Raw genomic sequence first — 18,535 nt, forward strand, 5'->3', positions numbered from 1 at the left:
CAATTCTGGGGTCATATGACAAGTCCTAAGGCTGAGGGTGAGCATACATAGCTAAAGGACACAGGAGAGGGGTCTCTACCTAGATGTGGGCTGTCTAGGGGAGCTTCCGGGAGGAGGTAATACTAAAGCACATGGAGAACTATGGAAGGAGCCTCGGTGTCCGTGGACGGATGAATGGATCAAGAAGTTGTGGTCTCTGTATACAATGGAATATTCCTCAGCCATTAGAAACGACAAATACCCACCATTTGCTTCAACGTGGATGGAACTGGAGGGTATTATGCTGAGTGAAGTTAGTCAATCGGAGAAGGACAAACATTATATGGTCTCATTCATTTGGGGAATATAAAAAATAGTGAAAGGGAATAAAGGGGAAAGGAGAAAAAATGAGTGGGAAATATCAGAAAGGGAGACAGAACATGAGAGACTCCTAACTCTGGGAAACAAACTAGGGGTAGTAGAAGGGGAGGAGGGCGGGGTGTGGGGGTGACTGGGTGATGAGCGCTGAGGTGGGCACTTGACGGGATGACTGGGGGTTATTTTATATGTTGGCAAATTGAACACCAATAAAAAATAAATTTATATATATAAAAAAAGCATATGGAGGACAGGTGAAGATTGGCAGGCCAGGCCAGGCCAGGCCAGGCCAGGCCAAGGGAGCTTTCTAAAGATGAGCTCAGAGTATATATGGAGGACTCTAAGTAGTTCAGTATGGTTAGAGTATAGAGCACCAGGGAAGGAAGGGAAGATATGGGGCTCATGAGGTGCATCATAAAGAGGCTGCTTCCTAAGGAGTAGGTGGTTCCTCTTGAGGGCAGTCTTGAGGGAAGCCATGAGGGGTGAACAGGGGAATGCCTCATTTGAGAAGGACAGCTCAGCTGCTCTGTGGGTTTAAACTGGATGATGGTAAGCACTGGAGCCTGGGACACCAGCTGGAAAGCTTCTGCCCTTGAATGAGAAGGTGTCCACGTGTTTCAGCACCTTTTGTTGAAAAGACTATCCTTCACCTGGAGTTACTTGGGCTCCTTTGTAGAAAACCAATTGACCATACATGTGTCCATCTCTTCCTGGATTCCATTCTGCTCCCTTGGCCTGGATGTCTATCTTTTCAGTACAGCACACTGCTTAACTGCTTAACTGCTTAACTACTGCTTCCCCCCTTTTTAAAGATTTTGTTTATTCATGAGGGACCCACAGAGAGAGGCAGAGAGGCAGAAACACAAGCAGAGGGAGAAGCAGGCTCCCTGCAGGGATCCCGATGTGGGACTCGATCCCAGGACCCCAGGATCATGACCTGAGCCGAAGGCAGATGCTCAACCCCTGAGCCCCTCAGGCATCCCAATCACTGCTCCTTTATAGGAAGTCTTGAAATAAGGTCACTTAAGTCCTCCAAACTGGTTCTTTTTCAAAATTATGTTTGCTATTCTGACTTCTTTATTTGTCCATATAAATTTTAGAATCGGTTTATTGATTTCTAGAAAAAAAAAGTGCTGGTAATATTTAGCAGGATTGCATTGACTCTAGAGAAAACATTTTGGGAATAATTGACATCATAGCAATATTAAATCTTCCAGTCCATGCGCACAGTATTTCTCTTCACTTTTTTAGGTGTTTTTAATTTCTTTTGGCAATATTCTATAACCTTTAGCATCCAAATCTTGCACTTATTTCTAATTTTTTCCCTAAATATCTTGTTTCCTAATACAATAGTAGATGATACCGTTTAAAAATATATCAATTCCTGTTTTACTTCTTAGTATAGAAAAAATCATCACTCTTTTAAATACTGACTTTGTATTCCGTGTCCTTCTAAACTCACAGATTAGTTCTAGTTTACAAATTGTTTTTGGAATATCTAATATTGATAACCATGACATCTGTGCATAGAGACAATGTTATCTGTTTCTTGAAGATAATATATAAAAAGACTTTGTTTTTTTTAATCCAGTCTGAATACCTACACCTTTTAAGTAGAGTGTTTAAACCATGTATATCTAACATAGTGATCAATATGTTTAGACTTTAATCCACCATCTTGCTATTTGTTTTCTAATTGTCTCATCCGTTCTTTGTTCCTTCTTTTGCTTGTTCTGCTTTCTTTAGTATTAACACTTGGTTGGTTGTATTTAACTTCACTATGGTCTAATTAGCTTACATTTTTTAAAACTTTTTTGGTAGTTCCTCTAGAATTTAAAATATTACTCTTCTATGGGTCTGTACTAAATTCCATGGGTGTTCAACAAAGATTCTCTACTCTGCTGGTAGAACTTAAACATGCCCTAGCTCTGTGTCATCTTGGAATTGTTCAACTCATTGCTCCCACCTATATTTGAGTGACTGTGGAGTTTAACATCTCAGTTTTTGGTTATACAGTCAAGGGGACTCCTATATAGACTTTTTTTTTTATTTTAAAGATTTATTTATTTATTTATTCATTCATTCATGAGAGAGAGAGAGAGAGAGAGAGAGAGAGGCAGAGACATAGGCAGAGAGAGAAGCAGGCTCCCTGCAGGGAGTCCAATGTAGGACTAGATCTTAGGACCCTGGGATCACAATCTGAGCCAAAGAAATTCCATTGTCTTATAGTCTCTATGCTTTTATTCCCCCTAAATTATTCCCCCCCACCCCCCACCCCCCCACCGCCTGTCTTTCAAGCTACAGGATTTCCTCAAAGGACTAGTAATCCACCCTATAGGGGTGGAGGCTGGAGCTCTATCCCAGTATAAATTGGGGAACCTCAAGAGTAGTAACAGTGAGACTTTTCTCCCTGCCTGGTCCCTTTCACAGAGAAAAGACCTTTTATCCTCCTGGCTGAGGTCAGTCTTGGATCATTCAACAACGGCAATCCTCCTTAGGGGAGGGATTGCAGGAGAGGGAGGGTGGCAGCCTCTGGGAAGGCATTTGAGATGGTGCATTTTAAGCACTCTGCTCACCATCTGCTTGTTAGTTGACACACAACTCATTTTCTATGTCCTGGGCAGACAGTGGCCAGGAAGACTAACCTGTTGGCATAGAAGTTGACTATTACAGGAGCACTGGTGGCTGAGTGGTTGAGTGTCTGTCTTTGGCCCAGGGCGTGACCCCAGGGTCCTGGGATCGAGTCCCACATCGGGCCCCCCACAGGGAGCCTGCTTCTCCCTCTGCCTGTGTCTCTGCCTCTCTCTGTGTGTCTCAAATAAATAAATAAATAAATAAATAAATAAATAAGTAAATAAAATCTTTTAAAAAAGTAGACTCTTACAAATAGGGTTTCCATGTGCTAATGGAGTTCTGCTAATCAGAAGCACTCACGGTGATTTGGAAGGCGGAGGCTCTGGTCCTGTGGCTTCTGGTTGCCTCTGCTAGGAGTTAAAGTAAGAGGGGGCGGGCTGCAGCCTTGGCTTCTGAGGTGACCAGTCATGATACGGAGGCTGCACGTGTGGGACGGCTCTGTGAAGACAGATTCACTGGTGGGTGTGACTGTTTTGGTGTCCAGGGAACTGTGGCCGGTGGCAGTGGTTTCCTGACCCCGGGTTAGCACAGCTTTGGAGGTGTGTCCTTGAATCACAGAGTTGCCAAGGTCGCCTCCTGAAGGCCTGGCTTCTAAGTGGGGTCACCCCTGGGGAGCATCAGTGCCTGGGGCCCGTTCCTGGGGATCATGTTGAGGTCCCACTTTCTGGCCCTGCCGGTGTGTTTCTGAGCACTCCATTCTTTTGGTCATTTCTGCTCAAAATGCATGGAATGGTTTCTTTTCTGGAGTAGAGCTTTGCTATGTGGACTTTGAGCTCATGGGCGAGGCAGGGTTCTGAGGCTGTGGAGACATGGACACACTCGAGTGTGGGTGTGCTGTGGTGTCTGTCCCTGGACTCTCTTGCCTCTGGCCCAGAAAACATTGAGACAAATCAGTTCTCCTTTCCAGGCTTTAAAATGAACAAAAGTAAGACCTAAATATCTAGGGTTAGGAAAGCCTGCCTACTTCATACCAGCTCATACCACTGCTTACTTCCCAGAGTTACCCTCTGGGTGACTTGGAGGGTAGCCTTCGCATCTTCCCCCTGCATCCACATAACACAGAGCACCCTGTGAGCACGTGAATACCCTACACGTACACACAAAGCCCACATGTCGGTACAGAGCGAGGCTGTGTAGACACATTACTCAGAACATGCCCTTCCCACCTTAGCCTACTACGTTCCTTCCACGGCTCCACGGTATGTTGTGAATCATGATTTATTTAAATTGAACTTCATGGATATATTTGTACTCATTTTTTTTGTAACTGTTTTTACAAACAATGCAGTGAAGAATATCTTTGCTTATCTTTGGACACATGTAGATCTTTCTGCCAGATGTGGCTTTTAGAAGTGAGATTGTTCAAAGGAAAGAAGTGTTTTATTTTTTTTATTTTTATTTTTTAAAGATTTTATTTATTTATTCATGAGAAACACAGAGAGGGGAGAGAGAGAGGCAGAGACACAGGTAGAGGGAGAAGCAGGCTCCATGCAGGGAGCCCAATGTGGGACTCGATCCCGGGTCTCCAGGATCACTCCCTGGGCTGAAGGCAGATGCTAAACCACTGAGCCACCCAGGGATCCCAAAAAGAGCATTATAAACTCAAATTGATGTCACATTGCCCTTAAAAGCACTGTGACAACTTAGCCCTTCCCACAAAGGTTGGAGAGATCTTTGTAATGTATTGAGCTTCCACTTTTTATCCTAAATGTCGTTTATGGATATCCTCTTTCCATTATCCTTAGACTTTCTAAGTGGGACGTATCTCACAGGTGTCAGTTTAAGTTACTGGGACAGATCTGCACTCCTTTTTGTTTCTCGTTTCATTGCGGTGCTTTGATCTCTGTTAATACTTTGTTATTTCTTCTCCTGTCTATACGTTTGTTTTTTATGTCTCTCCTTTTGTTATTTTTCTTTTTGTGTTTGCTTGCTAGGAATTTAGCTTCTTTCTTTCTTTCTTTCTTTCTTTCTTTCTTTCTTTCTTTCTTTCTTTTTCTTTCTTTCCTTTCTTTCTTTTTCTTTTTTTCGCCTGTGATTTTGTTTTGCTAGGGTATTTGGCCTGTATGGGTTCTGTTTTATAAAGTTTCTCTTTTTCCCCTAACACTCAGCTAATCTGATCAGGCGATGCCAGGGCACTCAGCTTCATACATGGAGACGGGCCCTTGACTTACGGGCCCACTCACCCATTTTTGCGATCCCTGGCTATCAAGTGGCAAGAGCCCCAGGGACTCCCCCAAACCTCCTGAGGGAAACCCTGAGTCTGGCCAACAGCTGACTGTCCAAAGCCAGCAGGGCAGGAGCTGGGCATCTCGGGTGAATGGTGTCCTTTGTGCTGTGGGCCTTATGTTCTTCCTTTGGTGCTGGTAGATGCGATTCAGACTGGCCTTTCCCTTCACTGCAATGAGACATCCCCACTTGTATGTGTGCGTGTAAAACAGATAGAAGTTTAAGGCTAGGAGTGAGTGACTCTTCCCACTCCCTCAGGTTCCTGGGAACAAACACCTCAAATGCAGTCTTTTTTTTTTTTTTCTTAAGGTTTTGTTTCTTTATTTGAGAGAAAGAGAGAGAGAACAAGCAAGGGGAGCTGCAGGCAGGAGGAGAGGGAGAAGCAGACTCCCCACTGAGCAGGGAACCCCACGTGGGACTCGATCCGAGACTCCAGGATCATGACCTGAGCATGACACTTAACTGACTGAACCACCCAGGTGCCCTCAAAATCAGTCTTTATCAGAACTCTGCTTGGACAGCCAGGGTTTGCCCAGATGGATAGAGTTGTATATAATGGCGAGAGAGAAAAAGGCAAGCTGAGGACAAAACACGAACTGACACCAGCAAACCACCCCCTTGGGGTGGGATATGCATTACATCCTGCAAGCACTCCTGACTGCCTAAGAACAAAGGCCAGGGAAAAACAAATGACCAGCTGATAAAGATCCCAGTTGTATTGGGCTCAAAACTCCACTATAGTTTGTAACTATCTTAATGATTTACAAGAAAAACACAATCTTACTAATAGTCAGACCTCCAGGAACCTATAGACTCAATTTCCTGGAGCCTTAACGTCACCTTCACTTCCAAAGGACAGAAAAGCCTGAACAATCAGTCACCCCACACACCCAGTACAGCTCTTCCTGCCCACGGGTTCTGTCCTGTACTCTAATAAAGGCTCCTTTTTGCACCAAAAACATCTCAAGAATTCTTTCTTGACCACCATGCTCAACGATCCTGCATCTTCCAATATCCTCAATTATACTGTTAAATTACACAATTCAACCCAGTTAATTTTTTAAAAAATTGTATTTATTTCTTCATGAGAGACACAGAGAGAGAGGCAGAGACACAGGCAGAGGGAGAAGCAGGCTCCATGCAGGAAGCCCGATGTGGGGCTCGATCCTAGGGCCCCGGGATCACACCCTGAGCAGAAGGCAGATGCTCAACCCGTGAGCCACCCAGGTGTCCCTCAACCAAATTAGTTTAAACATCTAATCGGCTTTATTACCTGATCCATAAATCCGGCAGCACCCCATCTAGCAAGCAGAGACTGGTTCAGAATGGAAGGTTTTTATAGAAGGAGGGTGGAGGCAAGAGTTACTAGCAAAAGAAAAGGATTAGTTCCAGGTGGGGCCCTTTCTAGGAGAAAAAGCATAGTATCATGCAGATGACTCCTCTTTCTTTGTGGGGTAGAGAGAACCCACAGTGCAGACAGAAAAATCCCTGAGAGACCCCATTCCTGGGGGAGGTGAGTCTGCTAAGAGGTTATGTATTAAGTCCCAATTTGGGAACTCATCTACACGACCCGGTTTTGGACCTGTGGTTTGTGTGTGTGTGTGTGTGTGTGTGTTTAACAACACGATGCATTTTTTTCATATTTTTTCATTCCCCAACTCTGAGCGAGCCTTAACACTGAGAAAGCCCAGCACCCTGAGGCCGAGGGGGGCTTAAAGTTGTCCTTGAAGCTGGTGTGAGCACGACACGCTTGGGGATGATGGTAATTCTAGCTTCCACTCAATAACGTTGTTGTGGCACATTTTACACGTCTGGCAGGGGGGCTCAGACTACACCACCCCAAAATACACCACTTTGGCATCAGGATTGTCTTGAGCTGCAGACCTGTCTGCCAGCCCCAGCCCCACGAAGAAGGCCAGCAGGCTCTTAATCACCAGGGGATTCACTTCTAGACTCTCATCAGCCCAGGGACCAGGGGAGTCTACACAACAACCCCTCTGACTAGCGTCTACCCCTCAAGATTTCTCTATATTTACCTCCCCACTTTCCTCTGTCTTGTCCCTTCTTTACAAAATCTACTGCTCTTCTGCTAAGATGCTCTACGAGCTAGGGTTCTAACTACCAGTGGGCGAAGGTCAGGAGGCCTGTGACGACAGACTCCACCTGGTTTCCTCCTGTTTACCTGTCTTCTGTTCATCTAATTTGCAGGATCCCAGACAGAGGATTTATGGGAGTAAAGGGAAAATGTTAAAACAATTTTCCTCCCTGACACATTCCGTAAGGAGAGTGTTGTGGACAAGAACATTGCTTTTAAATTCAGATGGTAATACATAGACAGCCTAGATGTTTACTATGTGCTCGAAACTGAGGATCTTACAGGCACTGATGTCGTCCTGGCACATCCCTCCTTTTATGAATCAGGGAGCTGAGACCAGGTCACACAGCTAGGAGGTGATGGATGATGTAGGAAAACACATTAGGATTCGAAGCCAATGGCCAACATAGAATTCTTGAGATGTCTTTGGTGCAAAAAGGTGATTTTATTAAAGCACAGGGACAGGATCTGGTGGCAGAAACAGCTGCCCTGAGTCATGAGGAGGGGCTCCTTATATACTTTCAAGTCTGGAGGGGGACAGGGAGAGTGTAAGTCTCTGAGGAACTTTGGAAGCAAGGTTCCCAGGACCTTGAGGGAGTAGCTGTTGTTGGGACTAGGGTCATTTATTACCGTCTAATAAAACCTGAATCACGAGACCCTTCAGATGTACATCGGTGGGTCATATGCTTGGGGGATGATCCCCAATATGTATCTTGGGGGTCTTAGAGATAAAGGAAATTTCTAAAGGAATTTTTACATGTTAAAGTAGACTCACAGGATCCTGGGTGTCGGGCTAAGATTGCCTTTTGCCCTCAGCCGAGTATTAGCATTGAGGCAACTGAGTCCCTAGGGGAAGGTCACCCTGCCTGTCTCAAGGATGTGTCAGTGGGCTGTAGAGAGTAAGGACTTTAAATAATTTCTGTTCTGTCCTTCTGAACTCAAGGGCAGAATTGGACAGATCTAGGATCCCACCTTCCCACCAGGGAAGGTGCCTGCTGGTCCCTAGTTTCTCACATCCACAGAACCAAGATATGAACCCAGGCAGTGTGACTCCAGAGTGGGTCATGCTCTTCAAGACTACACTAGGGATCCCTGGGTGGCGCAGCGGTTTAGCGCCTGCCTTTGGTCCAGGGCGCGATCCTGGAGACCCGGGATCGAATCCCACGTCAGGCTCCCGGTGCATGGAGCCTGCTTCTCCCTCTGCCTGTGTCTCTGCCTCTCTCTCTCTCTCTCTCTCTCTCTCTCTCTGTGCCTATCATAAATAAATAAAAAAATTAAAAAAAAATAAATAAATAAGACTACACTAGCCTCTGCTTCCAGGTAAGGTAACGTGTTACACTTTGATATTCCACCCAGCATATGACACCAAAAAGCACTGGAAGACTCTGAACCAGTGAGAGAAAAGGAAGCCGACTGTCTTGGGACCTAGTCCTCAGGAAGCATCCTTGGGCACAGATGAGATAAAGACACAGAGCACAGAAAGAGGTTACTTTCTCTGGCTTGGGGACCAGGAAGGGAAGCACGGTATGTTGCTGGAAAGCAGTTTGACAGTTTGTGGTCTAGTCAAGCATACATGCATTGTCCAGGAATTCCAGCCCTATGTGCTGGAGGCAACTACCCAAGACAAATGAAAATGTACAGGCTTGTCACCCATGTGCATAGCAAAACCATTATTTATAACAGCCCCAAAGTAGAAACTATCGAAACACATTAACGGGTAGACGGAGAGACACAGGGTGGCCCTCATCCCTGTAATGGGACCTTTCTCAACAGTGAAAGGGAACATGCATGACATAGATGAATATCAAAAATATTCTGGCAAGTGAAAGCAGCCTAACACGATAGGCTACGTATTGTATGATCCCATGTATATGAAATCTGTGGGAGAAGCCAACCTCTGTAAGCAGGCAGGAGGTTAGAGGTTGTGTGGGGCTGGGGTATGGGAGAAAGAATTGCCTTCCACCAGGCACAGGGGGACTTTTTGGGGGTGATGGAAAGGTTCAGAAACAGGGTGGTGGTGATGAATGTAAAACTCTATATAGTTACTAAAACTCATTGGAAATGCGTGTAGAATGGATGGATTTCAGGATGCGTAAATTATACTTCAATAAAACTGCTGAAAAATATCAAATATAGCTATCTTTATTATTATTCCTATAGTTCTGGGATCGGTCTAACCTTCCTGTGGCAGGGATACCAGGAATGATGATGGTCCTAGGCACAAGCACCTACCATGTAGACTCTGCTCTTGGTCGGGATAGGCCCTCTTGCATTTGGGGCAAGGGACCTCGAGAGTGTGTCTCTTGATTACTCTTTCTCAGACTCTGGGGGCCTCCTCTCTTTCCACAGCTCATGCATTGTAGCAAGTCCTGGAAGAGAAGAAAACTCAGGCTGCTGAAATTAGCTTGCTCTTTGGTATCAAAAGGGTAGCTCCATCGTCAGAAGTCTGAGCACCTTCATTTTCTGGCTTATCCTCCACAAACCAGCACCAATGCCATGATATGGATTCTTAGGAAAACTGCACTGAAGAAGGTGGGATCCTTGATCTGTCCAATTCTGCCCTTGAGTTCAGGCAGATATACTCAGTCCGTAGGGCCCTCCAGCCACCTGTGTTATAAGCTACAGATAGCAGAGTCATGCGCACTGCAGCCGTCAATGTTTTTTGGTGGTGTGATTATGGTGCCATCCTTGGGCTCCTAAGCCATGGAGCTTACCCCTTGACTATGGGGCTGTTAGATCCAGCAATAGGGGCACCTGGTGCCTCAGTGGTTGAGCGTCTGCCTTCAGCTCAGGGTGTGAGCCCAGGGTCCTGGGATCAAGTCCCGCATCAGGCTCCCCGCATGGAGCTTCCTTCTCCCCCTGCCTGTGTCTCTGCCTCTCTCTCTTTCATGAATAAATAAATAAAATATTTTTTAAAATTCCAGCAATAGGGGATCCCTGGGTGGCGCAGCGGTTTAGCGCCTGCCTTTGGCCCAGGGCGCGATCCTGGAGACCCAGGATCGAATCCCACATCGGGCTCCCGGTGCATGGAGCCTGCTTCTCCCTCTGCCTGTGTCTCTGCCTCTCTCGCTCTCTCTGTGTGACTATCATAAATAAATAAAAAAAATTAAAAAAAAATTCCAGCAATAATTACTCCTACACCCATATTTCCAAGAAGGTTGTTGTCATTTTAATGCCAGGGAAAGATTTGAAGATAGAACCCTACAAAAGCAAACTTCAAAACTCTTGAATTGTTCTTATATATATCACTTCAAAAAAAAAAAAAAGAGATTAGGGACAGCATCCTGAGAGTGCCCTATAAGACAGATGGTAAATATTTGTTGACCTGAGCCTGGGTAGGACACGTTATGTAGCCCCACCTGTGCTAATCCCAACTTTGGCAAAGGTGAGCTGAATCTTATGGATGCTAAAGAACCTTAGCGTTTCTGCAGGAGCACGTTCTAGCAGGTTCTATTCACCCGACTCCATTCCCTCTCTCCCACCCACGGAGCCCAATGCGCCGGCCCCATCTGCATGCAGTACAGAAGAAGGCTGTATTTTACCAATATCCAGTTTAGGGTGCTCGGCCAGACGCAGCCTGGCTGCCTGAGGGACGTTACCCCGCCAGCCCTGGGACCCCTCACCCTTTCTTTGTGGCCGTGGTAGCCGATGAGGGTTGCCCAGTGTGGTTGGCCCTGACCTTCCTGTCTGCGGGTTTCCAGGTGGGGTGGGTATCGGGAGGCGCTGGGAGAGCCTGGAAGGAGGGGAGGTGTGGGGATGTTCCCTCTCCTTTTCTGGGGGACACAGCCTCAGCTTCCACTTACGGGCCTTTCTAGCTCCCATCCCCTGGACTCACCAGGGGCCCCCAACTCTGTGTTTCATAATTGTGCGCCCCTTTATTTTCTTTTCTTTTTATAATAAATTTATTTTTTATTGGTGTTCAATTTGCCAACATACAGAATAACACCCAGTGCTCATCCCCTTTATTTTCTTTACCCAGAGGAGCAGCAAGCTGTGGCTTCCTGGTTTTGCTAATCACTGGGGAGCTCCATTGTCCCCAGACTGGCTTCCAGATGCTCCCACTATTTGAATACCAGCTCCCCGTGTAAGTAACCAGCGTGACCTCTTCCTGGGGGCTGCTTCCTGGCTGGAGCTGCCCTTCAAGATGTCCCCAGCCATCTAGGGAACTCCCTGGACCTGCTGCGCCCGGGGAAAGTGCTCCCGTTCCCTCCCTGTGGCCCCCACACCAGCCTGCCTTCCTGCTGATTTCTCTGCCACTAGGCCATCCCTCAGCCAGGCACAGCTGATCCTGCTGAAAACTGTCACCAGCCTTGAAGGGAGGAAAAAAAAACATGCTTTGCCACTCTGTTCCCCATGTGAGATGGATCCGTCCATTTCCTGGAGCCAAGCAGAGTTTTAAGGAGTTAATGAGGATCTAGACACAGTCTGGGGCTCCCAGAATCTAAGCACGGAACAAAGAATATTTCAACATCTGCTGTCCCCAGACCTCAATTTCATTCACTCTACACAGATTTATTGAGCATCAGCCATGTGCTAGGGAGCCTTTTCTAGGCGCGGGGGTTACAGTGTTGAAAAATTCAACGCATTTGAAGACACACCAGCAAATAAAGAAAGAGATAAGCTCCTTTTGGAGAGTAGCAGTTCTGCAGGACCTGAAGCAGGGTGTGAGATGGGGAGGGGCCGTGGAGAGCGGGAAGCTGCTTGGGCTAGAGTGGCGGAGCAGAGAAGACCCCTCCAAGAGGGTGGCTCTGGAGCGCACCCCCAAGTGGCGAGAAGGGGGCAGGCCCTCGAAGCTCTGGGGGAACTTGGGCCTGGTGACAAGTCTTGGTTCCTTTCAGTTGCTCTTCTAGCTGAGACCTTGGCAAGAGCACAGTCACATGGCTGTAGCACCGGGGCGTATGTCTAAGGAGACCCCCCCCTTGGAGCTGGAGCCTGTGCTTGTGAGGCTGACCTAGGAGGGTCCCAGCTGGCATGGGGACTGGCCCAGGAGGCAGGGGCTGCTCCCAGAACATGGGCAGGTTGTTGGGGATGACCCTGCTCACGTGGCCCAGTGAGAAGCAGGCGTGGCTCAGCCAGGTTCTTCAGGGGCCGTGGCAGGAGCCCTCCGAGGCCATCTTTGGTCTGCTCTGCTGTATGGGTGGTGAAGTAGGGGTGCGTCGGGTTGTCCCCACCCAGGAGGCAAGGTTTCCCTCTGTTGCTCCACAGTGGATTCCCACCTATTCGGGGAGGATGATGTATGTGCTCTATTCCCATGCTCAGTGAATGCTTTTCTCATAACCCTTTCCTTCAGGATCTCAGAGACCTAATTGAATTTCACCCTCCCTTTGCTCAAATGTCGCGTATAAATCTCCCCCTCTGCTCAGTTGTGTATAAATAATTAGTGTCCTTCCTTCCAGCAAAGTGTTTTCCAACAAGCCTGTCTTTTCTTAGATGGCTCTTGATACTGTAGACCTTACTTGTTTTTCCTTCGAGGTACCTGACTTTTATGGGAAAGGAGAAATCCTTCATTCCGGCATCCTCTCTGCTGGGCCCTGATAGAGAAAACCCAGAAAACCCACAGGGATCTCCCTCGGTGGAGCCAGAAGGCGATGACAGCTGGGATTTGTTGGGAGAGGAGAACCAGTCTCAGTCTGGGGGGAGCAGGTGCCTGTGGTCAGCGGTAACTGTTCAGTCCTGGCTTCCTTGGGAGCGGGGTGCTGGGGGTAACGTGCACCGACATCCAGGAAAGTAAAATGTGGGCAGGGCAGGTTCTCAGGGGAAGAGGGAGGTGAGGAGGCTGTGATACAAGCACGAAATACCACAATGAACCGTCTTCATACTTAGGGTCTGGATTACTACTCCTGACCTGTGAGATCCCTGTGGAACATCACCTCCCAGCTCCTGTTGCCTAATCTAACTTGTCCTCCAGAAAACAAAGCAAGACAACAAACAAGCCAACCAACCATCCAGACCCCATGAAGTGCTGCCCATTTTCTTTCGGATAGAATGGGATTAGAGGAGACACTGAACACTCGGGGCTTGTACCCCAGGGAGTTCCCATGTGGAAGAGGGAGGGTCCGGATAAGGGCAAACGGAGTCTATGTGGATCACGAGGTGAGATCCGGTCAGAGGGCCTGAGGAGGTAGTAAGCAGATAGGAGCTATAAATAGATTCCAGGTGAGAGGGGCACCTAGGGGGCTCCGTGGGTTAAGCATCTGACTTCAGCTCGATCAGGGTCCTGAGATTGAGCCCCAAGTCAGGCTCTGCACTCTGCAGAGAGTCTGCTTCCCCTTGCCCCTGCCCCGCCCTCTCTCTAAAAGAAATAAAATCTTTTAAAAAATTGATTCCGGGTGAGAAACTGAGGAGACTGGTGGGGATGTTCACTAGGGACAGAGTTGGGCCCCCGCCCCCTACACTGGAAGTTCTAGGTTGAAATCCTAACCCACCATGTGGCTGTATGTGGAGATGGGGCTCCTAGGGAGGAGGTGACTCAGGTCATGAGGGTGGGGCCCTGATCCAAGGAGGCAGGTGTGCTCATGAGGAGAGACACAGAGCTCTCTTTCTTGTGTCACATGAGGATGCCACGTGAGGGCAAATGAGTTATTTTTGTATTTTGGATGGTAATCCTGTATCAAATTCACTGGTGATTTCCTCTACCACGCAGAAGCTTTTTAGTTTAATGTGGTTGCACTCATTTATTTTTTATTTTGTTGCTTGTACTCTGGGTGTCATATCCACAAAGCAACTACCGAGACCAATGTCAAGAAAGCTTTTCCCCTCTGTTTTCTTCTAGGAGTTTTACGGTTGCAAGCTCTACATTTAAGTCTTTAATCCATTTTGAATGAATTCTTGTGAGTGGTGTGAGATAACGGTCCCATTACGTGTTTTTGGCTTGTAATATCCAGTTTTCCCAGCACCATTACTGAAGAGACTATCTTCTCTCCATTGAGAATTCTTGGCTCCCTTGTCGGATATTAGTTGTCTATATATTTGTGGGTTTATTTCTAGGCTCTCGATTCTTTTCTATTGGTCTCTGTGTTTGTTTTTATGCCAGTACTGTGCTGTTTTGATCATTATAACTTTGCAATATAGTTTGAAATCAGGAAGTGCAATGTCTCTAGCTTTGTTCTGTCTCCTGAAGATTGCTCTGGGCTTGTTTGTTTTGCTTTTGTTTTTTGAATCCATCTGAACTTTAGAATTGTTTTTTCTATTTCTGTAAAAAATACCATTGGAATCTTGATAGAGATTGCATAGAATCTATAGATTACTTTGGTGGTATGGACATTTTAACAAAATTAATTCCTCCAAACCATGAACACGGGCTCTGTTCCATTTATTTGTATTTTCTTCATTTTTAAAATTTTAGTTTAAATTTAAAAAATTAAAAAAAATAAATTTTAATTTAAATTCAATTTAGTTGACATATACTGTATTACTAGTTACAGAGATAGAAATCCGTGATTCATCAGTTGCATACAATACCCAGTGCTCATCACATCATGTGCCCGCCTTAATGCGCATCACCCAGTTACTCCATTCCCTACCCCTACCCCTCCAGTGACCCTCAGTTTGTTTCCTACAGTTGAGTCTCTCATGGTTTGTCTCCCTCTCTCTTTTCATCTTATTTTATTTTTCCTTTTGCATTTTTTCCTTTTGCATTTTATTTTCCCTGTGTGCATTTTTTCAGTCAATGTCTTATAGTTTTCAAGATACAGATCTGTCACTTACTTAAGTAAATTTATTCATAAATATTTCATTGTTTTTGATGTTGTAAATGAGATTGCTTTATTTATTTCTTTTTGGATAATTCATTGTTAATGTATAGAAATACTACTGATTTTGCACACTGGTGTTTGTACTGAATTTGTTGATTACTGCTAATAGTTTTTTGAGTCTTTATGATTTTTTGTACATAAGATCATGTCATTGCAAACACAATTTTACTTCTTTTTTTTCTGATTTTGATCCCTTTATTTCTTTTTTCTTGCCTAATAGCTCTGGCTAGGACTTTCGGTACTATATTGAATTGGAGTGGTGAAGGTAGCACTCTTGTCTTCTTCCTGAAATCAGAGGGAAAGCTTTCAACCTCTCCCCATTGATTATCATGTGAGCTGTGGGTTTGTTATATAAAGCCCTATTAGGTTGAAGTATGTTCCCTCTATACTTAATTTGTTGAGAATTTTTGTCATGAGTGGATGCTGAATTTTGACACATGCTTTTTTCTGCATCTATTAAGATGATCATGTGTTTTTATCTTTCATCTACTAACATGGTGTATCACATTTATTAGCTTATGCATATCGAAGATTCTTGCATCCCAGGGATGAATCCCACTTGATCATGGCATATCCCTTTAAGGTGTTGTGAATTTGGTTTGCTAATATTTCCTTGTGAATTTTTTGTGTCAACGTTCATCATTACCTGTAGTTTTCTTTTCCTTTTGTGTCCTTATGTGGCTTTGGTACCAAGGTCATGCTGGCCTTATAAAATGAGTTTGAGAGTATTCTATCCTTTTTAATTTTTGGAAGAGTTTGGGAAGAACTGGTGTTAATTCTTCTTTACATCTTTGATGGAATATGCTCATGAAGTCAACTGTTCTTGAGCTTTTTTGACTACTGATTTGATCTTTGTACTCATTATTTATCTGATCATATTCTGTTTCATTATGATTCAGCCTCTGTAGGTTGTACCTTTCCAGGAATTTACCCATTTCTTCTATGTTGTCCAATGTGTTGATGTAGAGTTGTTTATAGCAATCTCTCTTTCATTTATATTTATGTAGGCTCTCTTTTTTATTGGATTAGTTTTACTTAAAATTTTGTCAATTTTGTTAACATTTTTCTTAAAGGATTGAGACCCCTCTCTTTGAAATGTAAACATCAGAGAAGATGGGTTTCTTTCCCACTGGGCCCCTTGCTCCAGGCTATAATTGCCTGTTGTCATAGAAGTTTTATTTTCCTTCAGAAAAAGTCAATTAACTAGCACAGATAGTTGCCCCAATTGCCACATGAATTTGGAATTGAACTATAAACAATAATGCATTGCCAATGGTGGTGTTAAACCCTCTTACCTAAGGACAAGCTATTGTTCGTCTTGAAGATATATCTCCTTATTCATATAAAGGGATGAAATTTCTTTTTGTCTTTGTAATTTCATTAGCAGATTACCTGTAATGTTCATTGCAATCTGGTTTAATGAACATTCCATAATAAAACCATTTGCTTCCTTTTCTGCATGCATGGAGAGGAGTTTTCTATGTTGGCAGGAGATTTTACTTTTAATTTTTCCCTAAACATGATTGACGAGAAGCTTGACCATCAGTGTCCTAAGAAGATAAAGGAAGATTGCCATTGGGTGTAGCCATGGGCTCATCATTTCTACCTTCAATGGCATAATAAAGGACACAGAGCTAACTTCCCCTTCCAGAGTCTACACTGGGGATGACCCAGTAATGTTCAGTGATCTGGACACGGGGAACCCCTTTTGCTCTTCTTCCTGCCATCATCTAACTGAGTGAGCAATGCCAGCCTTGGCTCCCAGAACCACCTGGAGAGTTGAGAATCCCCTCCCTCCTATAAAAGGCTAAGGGCCATGCATGGTGTATGTGATTAGTACCTGGCATTGCATTCTGTAGGAAAACCAAGAGGAGTGAAACTTTGACCTGCCTGTGTATTTGGTATTGGAAATTCCTGCTTTGCTGTTATTTGAAATACCACCCATCCCCTCTTTAAAAAAATACTGCTGACTCACAGTGACCAGAGGCTTTCGATGGCATGTTAGAACTGCCAAAAACACAAACCTAGCTTGTCTGTGACCACTCTGAGCCACATGGGTTCTCTCTTTTGATACAAGCTAATTGGAAAGAAATGACATTTCTGGCTGCTGTTCCTGTAAGAGATGCCTGCAGAGACCTGAAAGGATGACATGAAAGTCATTGGATTGATTCCAGCTTCATCTGGCAATCGCTGGAATCTGTGAGCCCAGCCTTACCTATCCTTTTGTTGTTGGTAGCAATAAAGAGCATTAACTGGAGCCTTGTCTTCTCTTGGGTCTTTGTCAGGAAAAGGAAGGAAAGATGGAGTCAGATTAGCCGGGACTGTGGATGGTGATGGACCTCAACCGGAGTCGTTCTGTGCAACTGAATGATGGGCACGTCATGCCGATGCTTGGGTTTGGCACTCCTGCTTCTGATGATATAGGTAGAACCCAGGGGACCAGAGGGTTGGCCATGAACAGCCTTGGGTGGGTGGTCAGCAGACATACACCCCTCATGCACCCTGGGACTCATTTGGGCCTTCATTTCATGATCTCTAAGCTTATACTAAGTGGGATAATGAGCTATTGATTCTGGGGTTTCAGAGGTAATAATTTTGAGGGTGGATTATTATTATTATTATTATTATTATTATTATTTTGGTTACTGTAATGCATACTGAATGCTTACTGCGTATTTTAAGTGCTTTCCATGCATTATGATTATTATTTTTTTAATTCCTCAACAACTAGCCTGGGTAAGTGCCATTATTCTTCTAATTTCTCGCCTGTTTAAAAATCTGAGCTTGGGCTGCTCCTCCTGCACTCACCCGATCTTGGTCAGAGCCATTCTGCTCTTTGTTAGAAACCCCTGATAGCCAGTGGGTGCAGGAGGACAGGATGACAAAATGACTGCTCTGTGGTAAGTTTGTTGGCACAGGAAGGTTGACATGTTCCAGCATCTTGCTCAGGTGACTTCTTTTGTTGAGGCAAACATCTTTTCCAGGAAACATGCAAACTGAGTATCTCAGATTTAGTCACTAAGCCATTCCCCATTTGAAATTTGATGCAGTTATCAGAGATGTTGTGCTGGCTTCCCAGAGCCATTGCCTGTTTGTCGAGGGGAGGACGTTGTCTCAGGTGAAAGCAGCTCCTCAGATGAGCAGTGGGTCAGGTCTCGGGGCTTCTGCTCTGCATTTACCTGCTTTCTGTCATTTTTCCTGGATCTGGCCCTGTGTCCTGTCCTCAGCCCTTTCGTAGAAGTTCTGATGCTGACCAAGGGGCAGCCTCACTTAGCCCACTGTATGTGAAGTCAGTGTGTTGATTTTATCAGATAAATATTAGAATAAATAACCCAGTGTTTGACATGGTGGGAAGAAAGTAATAATAAGCCTTCTGATCTTGTGAGTGAGGCTATCAAGAAAGTACAGATAGAATATGCTGCTATTAATTAATAAATCAATTAGCTAATTCAACAGTCATGATTAAGCT

General features: G+C 45.0%; 1 pseudogene; it reads left to right on the top strand.

The window, feature by feature from the left end:
- Nucleotides 1-18,535, top strand: part of LOC140633434 (aldo-keto reductase family 1 member C15-like) — a 67,987-nt pseudogene that overhangs the window by 33,037 nt on the left and 16,415 nt on the right.

This window comes from Canis lupus, chromosome 5, assembly GCF_048164855.1.
Source record: "Canis lupus baileyi chromosome 5, mCanLup2.hap1, whole genome shotgun sequence".
NCBI classification, from domain to species: domain Eukaryota; kingdom Metazoa; phylum Chordata; class Mammalia; order Carnivora; family Canidae; genus Canis; species Canis lupus.